Source organism: Vombatus ursinus, unplaced genomic scaffold (assembly GCF_900497805.2).
Source record: "Vombatus ursinus unplaced genomic scaffold, bare-nosed wombat genome assembly UNPS02005286.1, whole genome shotgun sequence".
NCBI classification, from domain to species: domain Eukaryota; kingdom Metazoa; phylum Chordata; class Mammalia; order Diprotodontia; family Vombatidae; genus Vombatus; species Vombatus ursinus.
In genome coordinates this window covers 16,334,796-16,359,757 of record NW_020945064.1, presented here as the reverse complement: position 1 = coordinate 16,359,757, position 24,962 = coordinate 16,334,796, and the positions used below count along the sequence as shown (strand labels likewise).

At 42.6% G+C, this 24,962-nt stretch overlaps 1 pseudogene; it reads left to right on the top strand.

Moving 5' to 3' along the window:
- The first annotated feature begins 1,519 nt into the window (after nucleotides 1-1,519).
- Nucleotides 1,520-6,338, top strand: LOC114031854 (annotated as a pseudogene).
- The last annotated feature ends 18,624 nt before the right edge of the window (nucleotides 6,339-24,962 follow it).

Below are 24,962 nucleotides of genomic sequence, written 5' to 3'. Positions count from 1 at the left end.
ACTAATTTAGGTAGCATTGTCATTTTTAGTATATTGATTTAGCCTATCCCTGAGCAATTAATATTTCTCTTATTATTTAGATCTGTCTTTATTTCCATAAACAATGTTTTGTTGTTGTATTAATTCAATTCCTATTCGTACCTTTAGGTCAACTCCCAAATATTTTATATCTTTTATAGTTATTTTAAATTGAATTACTTTTTCTATCTTCTTTTGCTGGGTCTTATTGGTAATATACCTAAATGCTGATATGAACAGGCAGTTTTCAGGTGAAGAAATTAAAGCTATCTAATAGTCATATAAAAAATGCTCTAAATCACAATTGATTAGAGAAATGCAAATCAAAACAACTTTGAGATACCGAATTACACCTATCAGATTGGCTAACATGACCAAACAGGAAAATGATAAATGTTTGAGAAGATGTGGGAAAATTGGAACACTAATACATTGTTGGTAGAGTTGTGAACTGATTCAATCATTTTGGAGAACAATTTGGAACTATGCCCAAAGGGCTATCAAAATGTGCATACCCTTTGACCCAACAATAGCACTTCTAGAGTTGTATCCCAAAGAGATCACAAAAATGGGGAAAGGACCCACATCTACAAAAATATTTATAGCAGCTCTTTCTGTGATGGCGAAGAATTGGAAATTAAGGGGATGCCCATCAATTGGGGAATGGCTAAACAGGTTGTGATATATGAATGTAATGGAATACTATTGTGCTACAAGAAATGATGAGCAAGTGGACTTCAGGAAAATCTGGAAAGTCTTGTATGGACTGATGCTGAGTGAAGTGAGCAGAACCAGGTGAACATTGTACATAGTAACAGCCATGTTGTGTGATGACTAACTTTGATAGACTTAGCTCTTCTCAGCAATGCAAGGATCTAAGACGTCTCCAAAAGTCTCATGATGAAAAATGCTATCCACATCCAGAAAAAGAACTATGGAGTTTGAATGCAAATAGAAGCACGCTGTTTGCTCTTTTTTTCTTCTGTTTTGTTTTGTTTCTTCTTTCTTGTAGTTTCTCTCATTGGTTCTAATTCTTCTTTACAACATGACCAATGTGAAAATATGTTTAATAGGAATGTTTATGTAGAGCCTATATCAGATTACACACTTTCTTGGGGAGGGAGGGAGATAAAATTTAAAACTCAAAAACTTATGGAAGTGATTGTTGAAAAATAAAAATTAAAAACTAAGTATTAAAAAAAAGAAAAGAAAATCAAGGACAAACAACGATAAGTCACAAGTTGCATACCCTCTGGGACCATTCCCAGAATTTGCTCCTAACCTAAGGGTCAAGTCCCAGACTTGTGCCCTTCATGTCAGAGTGACCCTGGTAGGCCCTTTATTTTGCCTTCAGTGAGTCACTGGTGTTCTTTCCTCTGGAGACAATTAGAACTGAGGCAACCTACTTAAAAATTGAATCCTGCTTGCCGCTGGCTCCGCCCTACTTAAAAATTGAATCCTGCTTGCCGCTGGCTCCGCCATATTCCAATGAGTTGCCAAAATGATGAACACAAAAGGAAAAAGGAGAGGGACAGGATGCATGTTTTCTAGGCCCTTTCAAAAACATGGTGTTGTCCCTCTGGCTACGTATATGCAAATATACAAGAAAGGTGATATTGTAGATATCAAGGGTATGGGCACGGTTCAGCAAGGAATGCCCCACAAATGTTACCATGGCAAGACTGGACGGGTCTATAATGTTACTCAACATGCTGTAGGCATTGTTATAAACAAGCAAATTAAGGGCAAGATTCTAGCCAAGAGAATTAATGTGTGTGTTGAGCATATGAAGCATTCCAAGAGCGGAGATAGCTTCTTGAAGCGGGTAAAGGAAAATGATCAGAAGAAGAAGGAAGCCAAAGAAAAACATCCTTCGGTTCAACTGAAGGGCCAGCCTGCTCCACCCAGAGAAGCACACTATGTGAGAACCAAGGGCAAGGAACCTGAGCTGTTGGCAATCCCCTACAAATTCATGGCACAAATGACTATAAAATAAAAACAATAAAAAATTCTTGGGTTATGGGAAAAAAAAATTGAATCCCAAATCTCACTAGGGCTGAGTCCCAGATCTCCCCAGTTTTGAGTCCCAAATTTCCCCTCCTTTGGGACTGTGATTGGAGCAGTCCTTCTTGCCTTCATGTCATAGTTCTTCCTTCCTTCAAAACCAGGATCAGGAGTAGAGGTTCTAGATGCCCAGGGGGACCAGAAGCAATCCAACACTACTGAGGTCCTCATTATTATCTGGTAGTAAATCCCAGATCTTTACTCAGGAACCAGCATACAAATCAGAACTACCTCAAAGCCCTCTGGAGTAGATATAAATGAGTCATCAGAAAAGACTTCATAAGGATGAAATGTTTGCATTCTAAGGGAGGGGGGGAAGGGAAGGGATACAAGCATCCCCTGAAAACCAAAATGTCAGCAGGGGTCGTAGACGGGATCAGATAAGATGGAGAGCCTAGGAACTATTTTTTGTTCTGATGATTTTTTTTTTCCTTTTTGGTGAGGCAATTGGAGTTAAGTGACTTAACACAGCTAGTAAGTGTCAAGTGTCTGAGGCCGGATTTGAACTCAGGTCCTCCTGACTCCAAGGCCAGAGCTCTATCCACTGCACCACCTAGCTGCCCCTGTTTTGATGATCTTAAAAGAAAAAAAAAAGGAAGTGGTCCAGGAGGAGGATCTACTGAGGAAGAAAAAGGAAAGAATGAGAGGGGGAACTTTCTCACATAGTGGGGGGCGGGGAGATGCAAATAGAATACTTTATAAATGAGGAAAGGGTAGGAGGAGTACATGAACCATGCTTTGATACAGAATGAAGTGAGCAGAACCAGGAGAACCATTTGTATGTTCAATTGTATCTGACTCTTCATGACTCCATTTGGGGTTTTCTTGGCAAAGACACTGGAGTGGTTTGCATTTTCCTTCTGCAGCTCATTTTACAAATGAGGAAACAGAGGCAAACAAGGTTAAGTGACATGCCCAGGGTCACACAGCTAGTAATTGTCTCAGACCAGATTTGAGCCCAGGGAAGTTGAGTCTTCCTGACTGCAGGTGCAGCACTGAATTCACTGTGCCACCTAGCTGCCCCTGAACTATTTGTACTATGACAAAATCTTTTGGAAGACAAACTATTTTGTAAGATTTAAGAATTCTGATCAATGCAATGATAAGCCATGATTCCAGAGGACTGATAACTTAGAATTCTGCCTACCTCCTAACATAGGGATGATAGATTAAATATGCCCAGTGAGACATGCTATTTTGGACATGGCTAATATAGGGATTTGTTTTGCTTGACTATGCATATTTGTTGCAGGAGTTTTGTTTTTGTTTTTCTTTTCCTAAGAGGGAGGTGGAGATGTGAGGGAAAGAGGATAGATGTTTGTTAACTTTTTAAAGAAAATTTTAATTAAAGCAGAGAGAGAACACTTTCCCCATGCCAAGGAAATGTAGTTGCTGGCTTCAGCAGCTGGTAACCTTCAGTCAGTATTCACATGTCAGCACTTAACTGAGCTGTGGTCCAGCTTGACATAGTGGCAATATCACTAGATTCAGAATCAGAGGACTCAGGTTTAAATCCCTCACTCTGCTATTCACCGCCTCTGTGATTTTGGGCAAATAATTTACCCTTTGAGTTGGCACATCTATAAAATGAGGGCTAGAGGATCTGGAAGGTAGAAACCAGCTCTGACATTCTGTGTTCTCTGCTTTTATATCCCCTTCAGCTCTCTAATGCTCTATGACCTAAGGTCCTCTCAGCTCTAATGATCAGTGTTCTTAAGTCCCTTCCCACCCAACACTCTAAATTCTGAAGTCCTGTCCAGCTCTGACATTCTGTGTTTTCACGATTCCTTCCACCCAGTGGCAGCCAGGGGACTCAGTAGATGGAGCCCTGGGACAGGAGTCAGGAAGACCAAAGCTCAGACACTTGACAACTGTGTGACCGTAGGCGTGTCACTTAACCTCTGTTTTCCTCAGGTTCCTCAACTGTGAAGTGGCAATAATAATAGCACCTCCCTCCCAAGGTTGTTGTGAGGATCAAGTGAGATAATCCTTGTGAAGCGCTTGGCATGGTAGTGTATGGCACTCACTTGTTCCTCTTAAATTATTATAGCCCTTTTTCCCCTCCCACCAAAACCCTCTCTTCTGAACCTCGCAGGTGTCATACACAATATTGACCACACGATGGCGCCAAAGGCCACCATGAAATCCAATGTTTTGTTGGGAAAAGTTATTATTGAGTGATGGTGTCATCTGGGAGTCAATTGAGGTAATGTTTTTGCTGCCTTCCCCACTCCACCCAGGTTTCCATCCTTTTAACAGGAAGGGCTCATCTCTACAAGGACCAGATCAGCGAGAGACTCTGGCCTGAGGGCATTGGATTTGTAGACAGTTGCCACCCAATTGACCTGGGTTGGAGTTCCATTTGTGCACTTAAAGCTGCCTGTTTTGGGCAAATCCCTTCCTGTCCCTTCCCTGCCAGTTTCCTCCTTCATAAAAAGAAACTGTTGGACGATTTACAAATCAGACTCATTCTGTCTACAGTCCCCATCACCACCTCTCTCTTGGACATCTCAAACTCAACAGGTCCAAAGTAGAACTCATTATCTTTCCTCTGAATCCAGCTATCCTCCTTCCTGTCCTCCAACCAACAAGTGCCTTTCATCTGATATGGCCTCACATTTATTAATAATAATTGCTAGCATTTATATAGCACCTTGAGAGTTGCAAAGCACTTTACAAAGGTTATCTCATTTGATCCTCACTGCGACCCTGGTAGAATGTAGAGGTCAAGGACTTTCATTTTCATCTTCATATCCCTAGTGCCTGGCACATAATAGGTCCTCAATAGATGCTTGTTGATTGATAGATTTGCTAGGTCGTTCCTAACTCTAAATCCCATGATCCTGTGAAGTGCCTAACCTCCCCTCTTCTCTGTTTTCATGGCCTCAAGTCTTTATTACCCAAAATGGCGCAGCCTCCTAAGCCTGAGGACCTCCATATGCTGCCGGGGAACTAGAGAGAGGAGGATCTGGAGTAAGATAAAGACGCAAAAGATAAGCCATAGAGTAAAGGGTTCTCCTTTCCCAGCCCCTTTGAGGGACATCCGTTCCACACAGGCATGACGCCAGGTGTGTGGTGAAACAAACTCTTCACATACCAACATACACCCACACATGTATGCAATCACACACACACATACATACACACACACACACACACACACACACGCACACTGACATACTCAAAGGCAAGACACCACCTTCCAGGAGGAGCTAGAGTAGGCAGGCCTCCTTGGCACACCATGTAGGAGGATGGAAGAAGGGAAATTTTGTTCTATGAATAATGCAAATGACTTAAAAACTAGAAAAATTCTTCTGCCCGTGACCTATGAGGATTATAGAGGCAACTATAGGTGCAAGGTGGTGCAGTAGATAGAGTCAGGAAGTCAGGAAGACTTGAGTTCAAATCCAGACTCAGGTACTTACTAGCTGTGTGACCCTGGACAAGTCACTTAACTGCTCTCTGCCTAAATTTCCTAAACTGTAAAAAAGGGAAAAATAGTACCTATTCCCCAGGGTATTGATAAGGATAAAATGAGACAATATTTATAAAGCATTTTACAAACTTTAAAGTATTATATGAACACTAGATATTATTATTATTGTTGTTATTATTAATTTATCTCTCATCGAGATATTGTTCTCAAAACTTGTACATGTATATAAATACAGGCATTGTCCCACTACTAACGCTGATATGCACACTGATCCAAGTATTCTAACGCTCACACAAACTCACTAACAAACATGCATCACAACCAATGTAGGGAGGCTGTGTAGTGCATTAGGGAATGCAGGACACTGGATCTGGAGTCAGAGTGTCTGACTCTGAATCCTGGTTCTGTTGCTTACCAGCTGGATCATATAGGGCAAGTCATTTAACCTTCCTAGGCCTCTATTTTCTCATCTGTAAAATGGGGGGAGGGGTGGGAGCTAGGTGCCTCAGGATTGACTAAGGTAATCTAACCTAGCACCCAAGTGCTGTCAGATTGAATTGGATTGAATTGGTCCCTGGGTCCTTTTTTACCTCTAAATCTAGGGTTCAGGATTACTGAGCACAGCGGCACCACCACCGCCCACAGAGAGCTGTTGCCTGACCTCTAGTGCTGGAGGGGGCGGAGAAAACTGCCCCCAAAGTGGGGAAACCGCCCCACCAGCGTTAAGCAGGGGACTGGTCATTGTGTCCCGTGGCATCAGGGTGAAGAACAGGATGGGGAAGTGCTGAGGCAGGAGTCCAAGCCCGAGCACGAGTCTTAACAACAGGCAACGGGAGAAGGGCGGAGTCTGGCTCTATTATTGAGGCCTGAGTTCAAATCCTGCTGTGGCATCTACTTCCTGTGTGAGTGCAGGTTCTCAAATTCTCTGGCATGCGCCTGGCTCTAGTAGACATTTTTTAAATTCTTGTTGACTTCTCTGGGCCTCAGTTTTCTCATCTGTAATATGGGAGGATTGTCCTTTCTAGCTCCCGACCTGCGGTCCTACAGGATCTCTAACTGGGAGGAAGGAAGATAAGCAAGTTTTATTGACTTCCACAACAACGCTTTCAATTTTTTGCATGTTAAAAAAAAAAAGACTTTTAATATGCAACGTGTTCTCTTTTTGCTACAATCACTTATTTTACATTATTTGGCATTGAATTTATCAAATTTTGACACCTATTTTTTAATTCTTCATCATGAAATCACACTTATCACAATAGATATTAAGCATACTTTTAACAATTCATTTTTTAAAAATTATTTATTTGGTATTTTGTTTTTACCAATTACATGTAAAAACAATTTTTTAACATTTGTTTTTAAAATTTGGAGTTCTAAATTCTCTCCTTTCCTCCCCATCCCCCTCACTGAGAAAGCAAGCAATTTGATATAGGTTACACATGTATAATCATGCGAAAATATTTCCATATTAGTCATGTGTAACAATACATTTTTTCAAATCTAGCCTTGCTTACAGCCCACAGAGTTTTTTAAATTAAATTTTATTTTATTTTATTTTTTTGGCTAGGCAATGGGGTTAAGTGACTTGCCCAGGGTCACCGAGCCAGTAAGTGTTATGTGTCTGAGGCCAGATTTGAACTCAGGTCCTCCTGAATCCAGGGCCAGTGCTCTATCCACTGCGCCACCTAGCTGCCCCTAATATTTTGTCCTTTTTTTTTTTTAAGTCAATTGGGGTTAAATGACTTGCCCAGGGTCACACAGCTAGTAAATGTCAAATGTTTGGTCTGAGGCCGAATTTGAACTCAGGTCCTCCTGACTTCAGGGCCGGTGCTCTATCCACTGCGCCACCTAGCTGCCCCTATTTTATTTTCAAAGATCAGCCTTCCTTCCCTCCCATTTCCCTTCCTCTCCCCTCAAGAAAAACAAAAACCCTGCTACAAACATGTATAGTTGAATATAACCCAAGTCCCAAAGTCCATTAGTGTGGGACATTCTCCTCACTGGCGGAGATCAATAACTGGAACCTGCATGAGGGGCCAAGCAGAATTCACGAGAGCAGGAGAAAAGTGAGCTAGCTCTTCAGTCTTCTTCAAGCTAGATGGTCTCCTCAAGTCACTTCAGTCTTGGGGGGCAGAGCCAAGATGGTGGAGAAAAGGCTGGGACTCACCGGAGCTCTCCAAGCTTCTTCTCCAAACAACTTTTAATCATGCTTCAAAACAAATTCTGGAGCAGTAGAACCCACAAAAGGACAGGGTGAAATAATTTTCCAGCTCAAGACAACTTAGAAGGCCAGCAGGAAAGTTCTGTCCCAGCGGGATGAAAGTGGAGTGTAGTCGAGCTCCGGCTGCCCCAGCAAAGGCCAGAGCCCAGAAAACCAGCAGCAGGATTTGGGGGCAACTGAGTCAGGACCTGCTTCTGGAATTCTCAGCCCACACATGGTAAGGGGGTCAGACAACTGGTCCTGGGTGGCAGTCCCAGGGTGAGGAAGAGCACTAGCATACCAGAGTTTGTGAGCTTCTATTTGATCCACTCAAATTTTGAGGGACTTTGTTGCTTTGATAAGGATTTGCACCTTTTGTGACAAGCGGTTAATGCCCTTTCTAATTCTTTCTTCTATAGCTCTCATTTCTCTTCCAATTTTTTCCTCAATGGAATAACATTTACTAAAAAAAAAAACAAAAAAAAACCCATTTTTTTTTTTTAAACTCTTCCTTCATCTGTTCCAGGAATCATAGTTGAGTTTGTGCCCAAGCTGTGTTTTTCTCTAAGGCAAAGCTTGTAGATGTGTTTGAGTTGTTGTCTCCTGTGCTTGTATCCTGAGTGCTCATGCTACCACAATAAATAGCTCATTATGTTAGAGTTCTTTTTTCTGTTTGCCCATTTTTCTAACCTTTTTCCTGACTTCAGACTTGATGTTAGGGCTGGGCTCTGGAGGGAAGGTCGGAGCAGGTTTCTTGGGGTATTGAGTGTTGCGTTATTCCAGGATCTCAGGGACGGGCTGAGTACCTGTAAGCTTTCAGCATTCCCAAACTGGTCTGATCCAGCACAAATGTAATTGCTGCCCCTCTGGTCTGACTTCTGCAAGTTCTATACCCTGGGTTTGCATCTGAGCAAGAACTGACCACTGCTGGTCTCCACTCCTATCAGTCCATTGGAAAGCTCTATTAGCTCAGAGCATTAGAATTGAAAACTCCTCATTGACCTGGGATTTCTACTCTAATTACTTCTCTGCAGACTGGGCTAGATTTTGGAAGTGGGATCCTGCTTTGAACCCGGGGCCTGAGCCATGAAGCTACTGCTGATGATGATTTTTTTTAACTTCTTTTCTCCATACTTTGCCCAGGGCTTCCTTGCCAGGGAATATCACTGCCCTACATAGATCCCCTACTCCCTCCAGCCAGAATCTGTGACCTAAGACTAAGTAGTGGGCAACAAAATTGCCAGTTGGCCCTGGTATGGGGCTAGTGATGCCCCTATTAGGATCTCAGACATCTTCCTGCCCTGGTGGAGAGCCTAGCCTTTCCCTGGGTGTTGGCGTGTTCCACATGGTGAGTTCTCCTAGCTAGACCCATGCCCAGTGTCTGCAGAGTTCTCTGTCTGTCTTTCTCACTATGGTAACATGGACTGGACAAAGGACTCATGACTTTTTCTGAGTTTCCTTATCAGAATTCAATCTGGTTCATTTTCTAAATCTGTTAGGAGTCTATAGAGCAGAGGAACTCACTGCATTGCCTTCTACCACTCCACCATCTTGGCTCCTAAGTCTAGCCCACAGGTTTTCAATGATGTTTAAATCAGGCAAATACCCAGGCTAAAGAAGTACGTTTTTTTTCATTGCTTAGGTTTTTTAACGTTTGTGAGGTATGGGATAATGCTAGGCTATGTTGTGGCATTCTATCTTTACTTGGGAATGTCTGTAATTCCAAAACAATTCTACTTCTTGGTATTTCAATGTATTTTTTCAGAATTCATCACTACCTCAATAGGGATAGGATTTTGAGATCCACTGGAAGTAAAAAACCCTCCAAACTTTTTTAGGGTAGATGTTTTACAGTCTAAGGAAGAGGCCCAGAACATATAAGTTTACCTGGATTTCTTCTGAGAACAGTTTTAGCATATCCTTGAATGATAAAACTTTCATCAACAAAAATTACCTTTTTCCAATCATCAGTATTCCAGTCTCTGTACTTTCTTACCCATGACAACTGTTTTCTTTTTTCTTCAGAGCAATGCTTAGTACCTGTTTTTTGCTTATCAGTCATTCAGTCAGTAAACATTTACTAAGCGCCTACGTGCCAGGTACTGTGCTAAGCACAAAAGACAACCTGGTCTTCTCGGTACTCCAAGCTCCACTACAAAGGAATCAGTAACAACTTCTCCCACTGCCAGGTCCCTCTGAAGGTCTTTGTTTATTTCTTGATTGTTAATTAGGCTATACCAAACAAATAGTTTGTCCATTTAGGGCATTGTTTTTCATCTTTGATCATACTTTTCCTTGGTGCTTTGATTCAATCATTGTGGGGTTGAATGATCCTTGAAACTTTTAACTTCCCTACACCAAAAGCAGCTACAATATCTCTAACAATCATTGACTGAAATGTGTTCTTTAAGACTTAGAATTTTTTCATGTTCTCCTGTTGCAACATTCATTCTCTACAACCCTATAATTAAAAACAAAACAAAACAGAGCAATGAAACGTGTGTGGTACCGAATCCAGCACAGAGAACTAACTAAAGCTAGGGAAACCATTTCAATCCAGCTTCATCTGCTCATGGTCAGATATTCTGAGTCAGCCAGGATTGGATATGTGGGGTGAGTGAGAGTGAAGAGTTGAAGATGTCACTAAGGTTATGAACCTGAATGACAGAGGGCGCTCAGCAGTGAAAGGGAAATTCAGAAAAGGGAGGGTTTGGGGAGTAAGATAATGAGTTCTATTTGGGATATGCTGAGTTGGAAATGCCAATGGGACATCCAGTCTGAGATGTCCTAGAGACAGCTGGAGATACATGACTCCAGAGATAGCCTAAGGCTGAATATATGGCTCTGAGAATCACCTGTGTACAGATGATACTTGAATCTATGGGAGCTGACGAAATCACCAAGTGAGATAGTACAGAGTAAAAAAAGAAGTGGGCCCAGGAAAGAATCTATGGTTAGAGGGCATGACATTGATGAGAAGTCAGTAAAGGGGATATTGAGAAAGAGTATATCTTTTAATAAAAATTGAAAGAGAACAGGAGAAAAAAGTGTCACAAAAACCTAGAGAGGAGAGTACGCAGAAGATGATCAACAGAGTCAAATATTGCATAAAGTTCAAATAAGATCACAGTTGAAAAAAAAACCACTATATTGGCAATTAAAAGATCACTGGTAACTTTAGAGAAGGCAGTTTTAATTGAACAATGAGATCAGAAGCCAGACTTTAGAGATTCTAGAAAAGAATGAGAGAAAAGGAAGTAGAGACACTAAATGTAGATGGCTTTCTCAAGGAGTTTAACCACAAAGAGGAGGAAAGATATAGACTACAAGGTATCAAGGATGGTAGGATCTAATATAAGTATTTTTAAAGATGGGGAAAATTTGGGAAAACTAGGAAAAGAGCTAGTAGATAGGGAGGGATTAGAAAGAAAAAAAATTGTGAGTCTGTTAGTGGGGGTAATTTGCTGAGAAGTCTGGGGTAAAGGGATCAAAGGCATGTGCTGAAGGAATGATGGCAAAGCCAAAGGTGTGACCATTTCTGTGTGATTGAAGTAGAATGGAGAAGTAAGTCATGAAAATTAAATTTATTGAGGAACTGGGAGATAATGTATTTGAGGAGGTATCGATATGCTTGTTGAATTCCCCGAGTATTTTTAAGGACAGAAGCTGGGTAGAAGAAAAAGATTGTGAGCCAAACACTGAACTCATTGAGGAAGGAAGGAAAATGCCAAGGGATCACTAGATAGCAACTGCCAGGCATTGGACTGGATGATAAATTTGGATAGTATGAATCTCAAAGAAAGAGAGGTTCTTTAGTGAAGACGGTAGAAGAAGGATCCAGAAGTGGCAATGGGGAACAAGGAGTATTGAGACTCTTCTACCAGGATCAGTGAGTCAAGGGATATAAAAGAAAGAATAACTAGTACTAGAAATGATATTAAGGGAAGAAATGTATTCAAGAGGGAGCTGTGACTCACTAGAAGACAAAAGGAGTGAGAATGAAAGAGGTTGAATTTGAAAGGAAGTTTGTTAAATTATGAAGCAGGCATTCCAGAGAGCATAATTCAAGCAGTGGGCAGATCAAGGTTGGTGGGGAAGGGAAAAGTTTAGGTGGATAGTCCCAAGTCAATTAAAAAGAGAGACAGCTTCTAGCTCAATATCTTCCTTTAACTCACCACGTGAGATCTCATAACTCCAAGTCTTTCAATAAGCTAGCCCTTATTCACCTTCAACACCATGACTTGTTCATCTAGCAGCTAGTACAGGAGAACTGGGTCCCTGGTTGCCATTTTGGATTTTGTGTTGGGTTTTTTTTCCAATCTCAGATGAAGATATATCTACTCTGACATGAAGATGTCCAGACATTAAGGTGATCTTGTGAGGTGAAGAAGTTCTGAGTATTTTTGGTGAGAGCTGAATGTTGGTTAGGGAGAAGAGTCCCCAGAGAATCTACCAGGGGATGACCACTACAAAAAGATTGACCCAAACCTGGCTCACTTTAGCACAGTAAACAGTACAGAGTCAAAGTGAAATGTCAAATCTCTAATCAGCAGTCTTGTTAACCTCTTCCCATCCTGAAAGGGTTTAAATATTAGCCTCCTGAGAAAGCCTGAGAGTAGTTACAAGTTAAGCTGCTGAGTTCTCTTTACTTTATCAATGTGCTCTATGAGGCTTTGTGTCTATTAGCATTTCTTTTGTTTGTAGGAAATAAATTCCTGTCCCATACCTGATTTGCATTGTAAAAAAAATCCTTTTTACTCCCACTTTTGGGGAGGCCCCAAATGTGAGCCAACATCTAACAATAAGTAATTTGTCCCCAGGGCTCAGGAGTGAAGGTTTAATGAACTAAAGAATATGAGAAAAAGCAGCCTCCTTAGAGGCCAGGCTTCCCTAGAATTGATCTGCAAGGGTCCAAGCAAAGGGGCCTTTCACTGGTTAAAGGAATGGACAAAGCGTCCCAGCCCCTTGGGCCCAGTTCTGGTGCTCACATTGGTTACATTTGCTTTGGGAGGATTAGATCTACAGGTTACCAGTAACTCACTTTGGGGGATTAAATCGACAGGTTACCAGTAACTCACTTTTGGAGGAAAGGAACTAATAGATCATTTTGCTAGGGAGGGAAAGTCTAGGTCCTGCACATTACCAAAAACTGATTTTAGGAGCAAAGGAAAGAGCTAGCTCTACAAAGTACCAATAGTCCATCTTCAGAAGGAGGGGAGTGGGTCTCCATAGCACCAATGATTCCTTTTGTGACAGAGTCATTAGGTCGACAGGGTAACTCCCTTTTTATAGAAGGAAAGAGCTGGGTCTAAAAAGCTCCAACAATTCACTCCAGGCAGGAGTGACCGGACTGGGACTGCATAGTACCAATAATTGGCTTGGTATCCAAAAATAGAAGTTCATCCCTTCTCAGGGTCACAGCTCCCCTCCCATACGCCTCCACCCTTTTCACATTGTGGGGGTGGAGGGGTCCAGGAAGGAAGGACGGACTGGACAAGGGGTTCACCACACCCAAGCTACAATGACTGATGACTCCAAACCAGCTCCACCCCTAGTCTTGGCCCAGGCCAGCCCTTCAGTTTCTGAACCCCAGCCCACCTCCTTCCAGTTCCCAAAGCTCCAGGGTAGTAGAATTTAGGGATCAGACCGAGAGGGGTCCTACAGACCACACCTCCCACACAGTGTAGGGATCACTTCTCCAGCAGGCCAGGAAATAGAGCTAGAAAGAGAGCCTTTGGGAGTCCTGTCCCTGCCCCAGTGAGCAGATCCCTGGTGGAGAGGATTGTGAAGAGGGGTAGGCAAGGTGCCAAGGCCTGAGGCCCTAGGTAAACATCACTGAACTCAAAGGTCCAGAAATGCACATTCCAGGAATGACTGGGAACCTGCCCTCCCTCCATTCCTGACCAAAGCTGGAGGCCACAGGAATGGTCATAAGATTAGAGCAAGAAATGACTTTAGAGATTATCTAACCTGACCCCTTCACTTTACAGATGAGGAAATTGAGGCCCAGAGAGATTTTTCTAAAGGCCACACAGATAGTAAGTAACACAGCCAGAATTCAAACCCAGGTCTGACACCAAGGCCAGAATTCTGCTTTGCCAAGCTAAACCTTAGAACATGACATTGCTTCCACGACCTTGCCTCCTTTCAAAGACGATGGAAGTTTTGGCAGGTATAGGTCTCCAAGCTGACCCCCACACTAAAGAATATCTACCTTCCACTTCTCCACCAAACTTCAGATCCCTAAACTTCCAGGACAGTATAAAGCTTTTGACACCATCAAGTGGTGAGATGAGAGGAGTTCCTAGGGTGTTACAGAATCAGAGATTCACAGATTTAGAGCTGGAAAGATGGGTCATCTAACCTTGTTTTTGTCGTTCAGTCATTTCAATCATGTCTGACTTTTCGTGACCCCATTTGGGGTTTTCTTGGCAAAGATACTGGAGTAGTTTGCCATTTCCTTCTCCAGATCGTTTTATGGATGAGGAAACTGAAGCAAACAAGTTGAAGTGACTTGCCCAGAGTCACACAGGTAGTGTCTGAGGCTAGATTTGAACTCAGGAAGACCCATCTTCCTGACTTCTGGCCAGGAGCTCTATGTAATCTACCCCCTGATTTTATGAGGAAACTGACCAGCCTTAGCCCTGAGACTCCTGAGGAATGGAGCATCTGGACCTCTCCTGGGTCTGCCCTTAGTCCTGAGAGGTGGGGAGAGCCCTGGGGGTGGAGGGAGGAAAAGATGGTGTCTGAGGATCCAGGGTTAGGAAGAGTCTGGGAATACTGGGGATGGTTTGACCTCTGCCCTCTCAGTAATAATCACTGACATTTTAATAACAATCTAAAGTTTACAAACACTTTTCTGTAGAAAGTATGAGGATTATTACCGATTTGCTTTACAGATTCACAATCTGACTCCAGTCAACCTTTCTAGACTGTTTACACATTACTCTTCTTCAAGCACTCTATGGTCCAGTCAAACTTGCCTTCCCACGAAGGGCCTTTCTGCCCTTCACATAAAAACATTCCATCTTGCATCTCTGCCTCCTCTCACAGGCTGTCCTCCTCTCCCTGCCCCCTAACCCCTACCCCCACCCCATGCCTGGAATGTAGTCTCTCCTCATCTCCACTTTAATATCCCTAGACACTCAGCTTAAACACTACCTCCTACATGAAGCTTTTCTGATCCCCCCAGTTGCTCTTGACTCCCTCTACAAATTACCTCGTATTTGTTTTACGTACATTGTATATCTGTAAAGTGCTCAGCACAGTGCCGGGCACATCGCAGGCACTGAATTAATGCTTGTCTCCTTCCCCTCCCATCCTACTTATGTGTATGCCTGCTATTTCCCCCAATATCATGAGGGCAGGGATCCTGGACTTTCTCTTTGTATTTCTAGAGCCTATCGAAGACCCTAGCACATAGTAAGAGTTTAATAAGTGTTTATAGATTGATGATGAAGGAACTAAGGATCAGAAATCAATCAGTGAAAAAGTGTGTTGTAAGTGCTTACTATGTGCCAGGCACTGGGCTAGGTGATGCATGTGCACATGTAAAGAATGAAACAATCCATCAGCTCCAAAAGACGCATGATGGAAAATACTGTCCACATCCAGAAAAAGAACTATGGAGTCTGAATGCAGATCGAAGCATGTTATTTGTTCTCTCTTTTATTTTTGATTCTTTTTTGTCGTGGTTTCTTCCATTAGTTCTAATCCTTCTTTACAACATGACTAATGTGAAAATTTAAAAAAAAAAAGAATGAAACAATCCCCATCTGCAATGAGTTTATGTTCCAATGAGGACAGACCACAATGCCACATAAAATATAGATGGCAAAAAATATATATATATAGATATATATGGCATAAATAAAGTTTAAAAATATAAACACATACAAAGTTCTGTAGTTAAATATAAGGTAGTACTAGCAGTTGGAAGGCTCCAAATAAGATTCCTGCAAAATATGGTGTTTTTACTACATCTTAAAGGAAGAGAGGGGCACTAAGTAAGGAGGCCCTGCATTTCAGGTATGGACAGCCAGGGCAAAGGCATGAAAACCCAGGGTGGAATATCATGTATGAAGAACAGAGAGAAGGTTGATTTGGCTTTATCCAGAAAAATATGGGAGGGAGAATAATAGCCAATGAGACAAAAAAGAAGGGTTGGGGCTAGGTGGAGAAGGACTTCAAAAGCTAAGCAGAGAGGACAGCTAGGTGGCGCAATGGATAGAGCTCTGGCTTTGGAGCCAGGAGGACCTGAGTTCAAATTTGAACTTAGACACTTGACACTTACTAGCTGTGTGACCCTGGGCAAGTCACTTAACCCCAATTGCCTCACCCAAAAGCTAAGCAGAGTTGATATTTTTATCCCAGGGGCTATAGAAAGCCATTGGAGTTGGTTGAGTATCAGAGTCACATGGTCAGATTTGAATTTAAGGAAAATTATTTTGGGAGCAGAATATATAGCAAGGATTAGAGTGAGGAAAGACTAGAGGTAGGGACACAATGAGGAGGCCCTTACAATAATCTTATTGGGAATTGATGAGAGCCTGAACCATGGTAGTAGTTGTGTATGTGGGTGGACAGATGGGGTCAGAATGTTGAGAAGACAGAAACAGAAAAGTTTGTCAATTGATTGAATATATGGAGTGAGGGAGAAGATGGAATACAGATTAATGCCAAGTCTAAAGGATGGTGATGCCTTCAGCAGAAAGAAGGAAGAGGGAAGAGGGGAGGGTTTAGGGAGAAAGAAAATTAGTTCAGTTTTTGACATATTGAACTGAAGGTGTCTTCAGGACATCCAGCTTGAAACATCTAATTGGCAATTGGTAACAGGGACTGAAGATCAGAAGAGAGACTTGGAGTGGATATATACAGCAATATGTTGGTAAATACTTAATAACCCGCTCTCTGGTGGAAAAAAAAGAAATGCATGAATGACACCCTTTTAAATTTAACTACATTGTTAACACTTTCTGGATCACTTTGGTATTTTTAATTAATTTATTTATTTTTAGTTTTCAACATTCACTTCCATAAGCTTTTGAATTTTAAATTTTCTCCCCCTCACTCTCTGCCTCCCTCCCCAAGATGGCATACAATCTGATAATACGCTCCACACATACATTCCTACCAAACATATTTTCACATTAGTCATGTTGTAAAGAAGAATTAGAACCAATAGGAGGAACCACAAGAAAGAGGGAACAAAACAAAACAAGGAAAAAAAGAGCAAATAATATGTTTTGATCTGTATTCAAACTCCCTAGTTCTTTCTCCGGATGTGGATAGCATTTTCCATCATGAAACTTTGGGAGATGTGTTAGATCCTTGCATTGCTGTGAAGAGTCAAGTCTATCAAAGTTAATCATCTCACAACATGGCTGTTACTGTGTACAATGTTCTCTTGCTTCTGCTCTTTTCACTCAGCATCAGTCCATACAAGTCTTTCCAGGTTTTTCTGAAGCCTGCCTGCTCATCATTTCTTATAGCACAATAGTGTTCCCTTACATTCACATACCACAACTTGTTCAGTCATTCCCCAATTGATGGGCATCCCCTCAATTTCCAATTCTTTGTCATCACGGAAGGAGCTGCTATAAATATTTTTGTACATATGGTCCTTTTTCCATTTTTTATGATCTCTTTGGGATGCAGCTCTAAAAGTGCTATTACTAGGTCAAAGAGTATGCACATTTTGATAGCCCTTTGGGCATAGTTCCAAATTGTTCTCCAAAATGGTTGCATCAGTTCACAACTCCACCAACAAAATGTTCTAATTTTCCCACATCTTCTCCAACATTTATCATTTTCCTGTTTTGTCATGTTAGCCAATCTGATAGGTGTGATGTAGTATATCAGAGTCATTTTGATTTGCATTTCTCTAATCAACAGTGATTTAGAGCATTCTTTTCATAAGACTATATATAGTTTTAATTTCTTCATCTGAAAACTGCTTATTCATATCCTTTGACCATTTATGAATTGGGAAATGACTTGTATTCTTATAAATTTGACTCAGTTCTCCATATATTTTAGAAATGATGCTCCTATCAGAGAAACTAGTTATAAAAATTCTTTCCCAGTTTTCTGCTTCCCTCCTAATCTTGGTTGCATTGCCTTAGTTTATGCAAAAACTTTTCAATTTAATGTAATCAAACTTACCTATTTTGCATTTAATAATGTCCTCTATCTCTTGTTTGCTCATAAATTCTTCTGTTCTCTGTGAATCTGACAGGTAAACTATTCCTTACCGTCCCAGTTTGCTTATAGTATCAGCCTTTATATCTAAATCGTGTACCCATTTTGACTTTATTGTACCCAGTGCACACCAACCATCTCTTAATGACTAAATATGATATACAGAAATACTGCATGGAATGCACATATGTAAAGTGTACATATGTAAACACCAAAGTACAGAAATATGCAGATTCACATAGGATCATACCATTTGGAGCTGGAAGGGACCTTAGCTGTCAAGTGTCTAGTTCAACACCTTCTTTTTAAAGATGGGGAAACTGAGGCCTGGAAAGTAGAAATAATTTGTTCAAGGTCACACAATCAGTAAGTTGTAATAGAGCAAATTCCAGTGCTCTGACTCCACGCCCCATGCTCTTATCCTTACATCACAACTCTTTCACACACAGACAGTAAGCCAGGCATAGTGTGGCCCTTCCTCTTCCTCCGTCCCTCCCTCCCCTCATCCCCCACCTTTGGATGTCCTATCACATGTTCCTTCCCCTGTGGCTCGGTTATCCTCACATTGACCCCCAGGCTCCTCTGAGATCTTTATTCATACTTCCTGTGTGTCCCATCCTCCCAAGTCAGGATTTATGGGCCTCACTGCCTAGCACAGTACTTTGTACATGGTCGACACTTATTATTTGTTTTTTAACTTGAATTGTTTAGTTCTAACTTGACAGCCCAATAATCAGAGAAGTGAATCTGGGCTAATAAAAGAAGACCAGAGGAACTCTATGTTTATTTGACTAGTTCCAGAAGTTGGTGTGTCTTCTTAAGACAATGCTCCCACTATTGTTAAACCTGTTGGCAATTCTAATGGTGTGCATTTCATGCATTGTTTTGGGAAGCATATGCTTTGGGGACCCTGTGGGGCTAAATCTCACCAGGGCCATCTGACTAATTTACATGGAGGGTCAGTCCTCACTGCAAAAGCAGCCTGAGTAGCAAGAGAGGGAAACTCCACCCGTAGGGAAGAGAGGGACCTTTGAGAGGAGCCAGCAAAGGATTCTGGGTGGGGAATGGGACTCCCAGATTAAATATTCAAGGAGAGGGTGAGCAATAACATCCCCAATTCCAGAAGGAAGGGAGGAGGCGGAGAAGGGAAAAAATTCCCCCAGGGCCCAGTTGTAGAGAGAAGGGGAACCAATTTGTTCTTTTCTTTACATATGCAAGTGATTGGATGAAGTTGATTAAACCCCTCAACAAAAGTACTGGTTCTAATGAAAACATCTTTACAGTCAGGGGACCTAGTTTCAAATCCTGGATCTGCTGCTTCTGAGCTATACTCCCTTGGGCAATTAATTTAACCTCTCTGAGCTTATTTTCTCATCTGCTGAATGAAGAGATTGGACAAGATGATCTTTAAGGTTTCTTCCAACTTTCAGTCTATGGGATCTAGGCTGCCAATGGGGAAGGGGCCTGACCAATTCATCACTGAGTTTCATAGAACATGGAATATTAGAACTGGAAGGAATGTTAGGGCTTATCTAATCCACCCTTTACAGAGGAAGAAACTGATGTTGGAGAAGGGAAAAGAAATGCCCAAAGTCACCCAGTAGACCTCTCTGTCTCTCTATCTATTTATCTATCTATCATCCACCTATCTATCTTTCTGATTGAATAGCTATAGTAAGAAGGAACTCAGTAGACCTGGGACTAGAACACAGATCTCCTGACTTCCTGTCCTGGCTGATTTTCACTACATTCTGTACAGTGGGTAGGGCTCCTCAGCCAACGATGTTGGTGAGGTCAGTGGGTACCAGGTCTCTCTGACCCCAGTGGGATAATGGTCAGAGTGTCATTTAACAAGGTTTGGAAATGGATACCAGCAGTCTCTGGGTGATGGGCAATGATGCCCTCCCATCAATTCCAACATGCATTTACTGTGTGCCAGGTACTGGGAATAGGGGTAGGGGATAGGGACCAGTGGTTTTACTGATATAGGGCACTCTCTCTACAAGTAGAGGTGTTCATCTTCTTTGAGAGTTAGAGTCTTACAGAGTTACCTAGAACACTGAGAAGTTAAGGTCTTGTAGCTTATATGTGTTGGGGACAGAATCTGAACCCAGGACAGTGTCAGATTTTATATTCTTGGGCTCAAAGATCACTGCAGATGGTGACTACAGCCATGAAATTTAAAAGATGCTTGCTCCTTGGAAAGAAAGCTATGGCAAATCTGGAAGGGTACTAAAAAGCAGAGACATCACCTCGCTTCCAAAGGTCCATATAAATTGGCCAGCCTCTTCCATCCCCCATCTCCCAGGCAGACCCCTCTGCCTCTCCTGAGCCCTCGGTACCCACTGTATAGAGGAGCTATGCCTATCTCTGAAGTTACACTGGCTGTTCGGGAACATGTTTGAATGTTCTCACTGTTTGGACCAATGAAGATGAGCACTTGGAAGTCAAATGACCTGGGATTCTCCCAACTACCCAGGGTTACAACCTACTTGTCATCCTTACTTCCTCACTCTCCCCCTCTCCCCATCGGTTGCTAAGTCTGATTGTCCCTACATCCATAACATCTCTCCTGCCCACCTCTCTCCTTTGACACCACCAGCACTCTCATGCAGGCCTCATCACCTTCTGCCTTGATTATTACTGTAGCCTGGTAGTGGATCTACCTACCTCAAGTCTCTCCCCACTCCAATTCATCCACCCTACAGCTGTCAAATTGATGTTCTCAAAAGTACAGGTCTTACTTATTTCTGTATAGTTGATTTGCATATTGTCTCCCCCATTAGACCACGAGCTTCTTGAGACCAGAGAATGTGATATTTTTTGTTGTTTTATGTTCTCAATGCTTTTTTTATATCTCCCAATGCCAGTGTCTGGCACTCAGTAGGCATTTAATAATATCTCATGGACTTGACTTGTTTCTCCAAAACTCAACTCTACATCTTCCACAGCCATGAATTCACACAGGCTTGTTTCCCCATGCCTGAAATATACTCCATTCTCACCTCTGCCTATATAAATCCTTATATTCCTTCAGGGTTCAGCTAAAGTATCATGTCCATGAAGCTTTTCTTGATTCCACTGAATCCTTAATGCTCTTTCTATCAATAAATTAGGCTATGTTTACATTAAAAAAAAAAAGTACAGGTCTGACTGTGTCACACATACACTGCCTCCCTCCCCAATTCAAATAAGCTCTAGCGATTCCCTATCACCTCCAAGATCAAATATAAAATCCTCTGTTTGGCTTTCAAAATCCCTCATAACTGGATCATTTCTACCTTTCCAGCTTACTTACATCTTACTCCTTTCAACATACTCTGTGATCCACAGCCATTGGCCTTTTCTCACACAAAACTCCATTTCCCGATTCTATTTTCACTGGTTGTCCTCCATCCCTGGGATTCTTTCCGTTATCATCTCAGCTTCCTGGTACTTCCCTGGCTTCCTTCAAGACTCACCTGAAATCCCACCTTCTTCAAGAAAGCTTTCTCAGTCCACCTTCATTCCAGTGCCTTTCCTCTTTGATTATCTCCAACTTACTTTGTATATAACTGGTTTGTACCAGATCATTGTTTGCATGTGAGCTCCTCTATTACACTCAGAGTGCTTTGAGAACAGGGTCTGTTTTGCCTTTCCTCATATCGCCAGCCTTTAGCATGGTACCTGGTACAGTGTAAGGGCTTGATAAATGCTTGTTGACTATTTTAGTTCTGACTCTGATGTTAACTAGGCTTGTTTTTAAACAATTCCCTTCCCCTTCCTGGGCTCTTTTTCCATCTGTAAAATGAAGAGTTATATGCAGAAGAAAGAAGGAAGGCCAGAAAGAACAGCTTTGAAAGGACAGCTTTGAAAGTTACATTTTGAATTTGTTTTATATTTGAAAAAGCAAGCTAAATGCCATAGTGATTCATGTTCTCAAATTCTCAAAAATTCATTTGGTTCTGTTCTATTGTGAATGTAGAAGTCCTGATTTTAATTGGTCGTAGATTCAGGGCTTGAGGTCATCATATCCAACTTCCTGATTTTACAGATGTTTAAGTTCAGAATTTTAAAAATTAAAGTAAAGAAACTTTAAAGGGTTGGATTAAATTAGGCGTTCTTAACCTTCTTTGTGTCATGGACCCTTTTGGCTTCCAGCCAAGCCCAGCCCTCACAGACATCATCCAGAGAAGCAACTCCTCTGGAGAAGGGGCCAGCCATTTCCAACTGCCCGCCAAATGCCAGCCAACTGCCACTCCCAGGGCAGGCAAGCCAGTTGAACTGAAGCAACAAAGCACCCCAAGGGAGAAACAGGAGGAAACATGTGCCAGGCAAGTCAAATCACCCTCATCACCTTGACCACCATCTTCCATAAGATCCTGATGGAGACAGCTCAGGAGACTGGACCCAAGAGCTAGTGGAATAGCAATATATCCAGCCCAGTGGCCACAAACATACTCCTGGGAAGCAACCCCTGAGGAGATACAGCCTGATGGCTGTTCCTTCAGGGGCTACAGCCTCAAATCCTAAAGACCCAGAAAGGAGGGTTCTTGCAAGGCTCTGTCAAACGTTCAACATCAGAAACTGATATCTTTTTGTCACTGGAAATGACATTACAGAAGAGGCATTAACATTTGCTTTGCCAGTGTACCTTAAGGGCACTGGGACTTTTCCACTTGACTTGCAAGCTGGAAAGATGTGTATTGTCTTCCTCTTTAGAATGTGAGCTTCTTGAGAGCAGGGACTGGCTTACTCTTCTATTTATATATATCCCCAAGGCTTAACACAGTGCCTGACATATAGTAAGTGCTTAATAAATGCTTCATCCATTCATTCAGTGTAGAGAAGTGCTTAGACAAGGCCCGGTACATAGCAGGCACTTAATAAATGCTTTTTGACTGACTGGGCCCCTTCTCAGAATAACATTTTTAAATTCTAAAACAAATATATAGGATTACAAAGGAAACCAATTATATGGAAATAAAGCTGTATTTTTCCCTGCCAAGTTTACAGAACCCCCTGAAATCTACTAGTTAAATCAAAGTCAAAAATTCCGGGATTCAATTATTTTTGAGGTGGGATGGTTCAGTGGCAAGAACACTGTATCGGGAGCACTAGCTGTCACAAGACCCTGTATTCATCATACCCCAGAATCATACCCCAGCTCTCCACCTTACTACCAGTGTGACCGTGGGCAAATGACAACCTAACTGAGACTTGGTTTCTCTACCTCTAAAATAAAAGGGTTGGACTAGATGGAAGTTTTAGACTTTTCTAGCCTTAATGATCGCTAATTCCATGACAGTACTACATACTTGGCATTTTGACGGGCTCAGCACAAGAACTGTCTCCCTGCGCGCCTGCGCAGAGCAGGGGTTGGGGCGGGGAGGGAGAGAGCAGGCTCCGTCCACTGAGACTCTCTCTGGGGGAAAGCTCTCTATAAATAGGACGGGAGGGAAGGATATCTTTATAACTCACGTGCCCCCACCCCCTTCCAGGCGTCACGGGTTAAGTTTGGCCAGAGGCCACAATTGGGGGTGGGGGTGGGACTCACAGAGGTACTAGGGTCACATTTTAGTTGTTGAAGCCCCCCACCTCCACCCCCAGGCAGGAATCTGCTTGTACAACCCAACCTGTCCGTTTCTTCTCCTTACAGATTAGGAAACTGAGGTTGAGCGAAGGACATTCTGGAGGTCAGGGCACATCTGGATTTTGTGGGAGCTGAGTCCAGGGCAAAACTGGCCTGGAGGCCAGGAAGAAAGCTCACCCAACTCCAGAATTCTGCACCTGACCCCCTTCTGGACCCTAGGGCAGCCAAGGCTTTGATCCTGAGAAATAGCCTAGGGCCCTGTCTTTCCTCTTCCTGAGGCCTGAAGTGGAGTTTATCGTGATAAACTAGTTGGATAGGAGTAGAGAGAGAGAGAAAGAGAGAGAGACAGAGACAGAGAGACAGAGAGAAAGAGAGACAGAGAGAGACTGGAGGGCAGAGAGAGAAGACAAAGCAGAATGGGTCAGGAAGAAGAAAGAAAGAAAGAAAGAAGGAAGGAAGGAAGGAAAGAAAGAAAAAGAAAGAAAGAAAGAAAGAAAGAAAGAAAGAAAGAAAGAAAGAAAGAAAGAAAGAAAGAAAGAAAGAAAGAAAGAAAGAAAGAAAGAAGAAAGAAAAGAAAGAAAGAAAAAGAGAATGGAGGAAGGAAACTGGGACAGAGATAGAGAACAGTCTTAAGATAATAGATGGCTGAGTCAAAGATTGGGAGGGAATCACCTTCCCAACCCCCCCCCCAAGTGTGTGTGGCAGAATTCAGGGTCACAGATTGAGAATTTGAAAGGACCTGATGGGTCATCTAGTTCAAACCTTTAATTCTACAGAGGAGGCAACTGAGGCCCAGAGAGGTGAAGTTATTTGTTCAAGATCACCCAGATAGTAAGTGACAGAGACCAGCTCTCTTCACTAGACAATGCCTCACGATGAGGTGGCTAAATCCTTTAGTGGTGTGTCAACCCCACCCTACTGTCAGACTGGGTCCTAAGGAGATTTCCTCCCTGTTCCCTCATTCCTGGAAATCCAAGGTAGGGAGAGTTCCACCAAGTCCACAAACCCAGCTGGGATCAGTTTAGAAAAAAAGCACATGCCCCTAGAAGACCCCAGAGGGGGTGACTGTTTGGATAGACCTGGGGCAGCGGGATGTCTCTGGTGCACAGCTGGTGGGTCTTGCAAACACTACTCCCTATTGGGAAGTCTCCCATAAATACCAATGCCTTGGGGAAGGGACTGGTCTGCCCCTCATTCCAGGGTCTGGGAGGCGCTGATTCTCTCTCCCTTTCTCTGATTTCAGAGTATGGGAGGGGGCTGACTTTCCACCATTCTGGGGTCCAGAAGGGCCTGACCCTGAGTGAGGAGGGTGGATTAGGCCTCTATCCCTAACCCGGGAATGGGTGGATTGGGGGGGCTCCGAGGGCTGCCGCTCCTCTCATTACCCAGGGTGGAAGGGGGTGTTGGGGGGGGGGGAGAAAAAGCAGTGTGAGCTGAGGAACAGGGCTGGGGGGCGGTGCCGCAGCGCT